A 2,365-nucleotide genomic window follows, 5' to 3' on the forward strand; every position below is an offset into this window, starting at 1 on the left:
TGCTATAAAATAAAGACATGGCTTGTGGGCGCTGGCGCTGTCTCCTCATCAGGGAGCAGCGTCCCACCGAGACCCAGCTTTCATTCTCTTATCTGTCTTTCCTTAATCCTTTCACCCACCCCCCCACTCAGTTTACCTTTGGCCGCAACAAAGGGATGGAAAAAATTTTTCCATGCAAATAGAAAAGAAAAAAAAAGCTGGAGTTGCAATACTCATATCCGACAAAATAGACTTTAAAAGCATCATGCTAAGTGAATTAAGCAAGTCAGAGAAAGATAAGTATCATACGATCTCACTCATTTGTGGAATATAATGAACAACATAAACTGATGAACAAAAATAGAGCCAGAGGGAAAAAATATTCTAGAATATAATAGAAGTAATCCTGTTATTTGCAGATTTTTAATGTTTGCTCTAACTTTTGTGATATCATACTATGTTAGTACAATTTTGGTAATATTACTATACTTAAAATCCTTTTATTCTTGAAATATTTATGTTTATTGCATGTATTATTATATGTAAGATCATTTTTCTTGAATAATTGGCGTTTATCGCATGTAACATTATCAAATTTAAAATCGTTTTTCTTGATATTAATGTTTATTGCATATAACATTTAGGATCGTTTTTCTTGAAATATTAAGGTTTATTGCATACAACATTATTACATTTAGAATAGTTTTTCTTTAAATAAAAAAACTAATGGTAGCTACATAAAAATCATATTTTATATCTGAAAATAAATTATGACATCTCTTCAAAAAAAAAAAAAAAGCAAGCTAGCTGTGTGAGACCCTGAGTAAGATCCTGGAACTGAAATCAGACACACACACACACACACACACACACACACACACACAGTCTATAAAGTCTATAGTTGAATTAATAAAAGTCTATAGTTGAATTAATAAAAAACAACAACAAAAACCTGACCCAAAGGTGAAGATGCAATAAAAAAGCATATAAATAGATTTATCATGTTCAGGGTATGTCAAAAATGACAGTTGGGCACTGCCTTTTATAAACTGAAACTAGAGGCCCAGTGCACTACAGGGGGTGGGGAGTCCCTCAGCCTGGCCTGCACCCTCTTGCAATCCTGGACCACTGGCTCCTAACTGCTTGCCTGCCTGCCTGATCGCCCCTAACCACTCGCCTGCCTGCCTGCCTGATAGCCCCTAATCACTCTGCCTGCCTGCCTGATCACCCCTAACTGCTCGCCTGCCTGCCTGATCACCCCTAACAGCCTCTGCCTCAGCCCCTGCCACCACAGCTTTGTCAGGAAGGACGTCTGGAATGACGTCTGGAAGGTCATTTGGCTGTCCAGTCTAATTAGCATATTATGCTTTTATTATTATAGATTATGAGAGGCATAAAAGAAACCTTATATAATTATATATTGGACACAATATCATATGGCAGACAAAGAAAAGTCATATTAAGTGCAAAGTCTCAGGAAGTGTGAGGATAAATGATGACAGCACTGGAGAATGAGAAAAAAGGGTTTACTGGGAAAGTGGCTTTTGAGATAGATTTTGAAAATAGGAAAGATTCTAGCAGTAATAAAAAAAAGAAAAAAAAATTTCATAAAGGCAAAGGATGGAATATATGCAGAGAATATTCATGTCTGTTTAAGGTATCTACACTAATAAAAGAGAAACATGGTAATTAGCGTACGACCGCTACCCTTCCCATTGGCTAATCAGCATATCCTTATGCAAATTAACTGTCAGCCAAGATAGCGGCCGGCAGCCAGGCAGCTGGAAGCGAACATGAGGCTTCCTTGCTCCAGTGACTGCAGACTCCAACGTCCCCCGCCTGACTTGCCCGCCTCTGAGATGCAACTCTAAGAAACTATGTACTATGTTACAAATGTAGTAGCTAAACAAAACCCCAGAAATCAGCTTTCAGCTTGCCGGGATCTCAGAGCTGAAGTTATACATTGTTTCGATTATAGAACGGCAAACAAACCAGATACAAAGCAGCAGAAGCCTCAGAGCTAGAGCCAGAGCTAAAGCTGGCCCAGAATAAAAAAAGAGAAAAAAGAAAAAAAGGAGCGGTTGGGAGCTTCAATCCCCCGCCAGCCTGAAAACGGCCCTCAGCCCCTCACCCAGACTGGCCAGGCACCCCAGTGCGGACCCCCACCCTGATCCAGGACACCCTTCAGGGCAAACCAGCCAGCCCCCACCCATGCACCAGGCCTCTATTCTATATAGTAAAAGGGTAATATGCCTCCCAGCACCGGGATCAGCGGAGCAGCGAGGCTCCCGGCACCGGGATCAGCGTGACAGGGGGCAGCGCCCAAACCCCCTGATCGCCCTGCGGCTCTGTGTGTGACAGGGGGCGGGGCCACAACCTCCCCATC

General features: G+C 41.7%; 1 protein-coding gene across 1 annotated transcript in view; it reads right to left on the reverse strand.

The window, feature by feature from the left end:
- Positions 1 to 2,365, reverse strand: part of CEP85L (centrosomal protein 85kDa-like) — a 135,699-nt gene that overhangs the window by 22,675 nt on the left and 110,659 nt on the right. The window lies entirely within an intron of this gene.

This window comes from Myotis brandtii, unplaced genomic scaffold, assembly GCF_000412655.1.
Source record: "Myotis brandtii unplaced genomic scaffold, ASM41265v1 scaffold123, whole genome shotgun sequence".
NCBI lineage: Eukaryota > Metazoa > Chordata > Mammalia > Chiroptera > Vespertilionidae > Myotis > Myotis brandtii.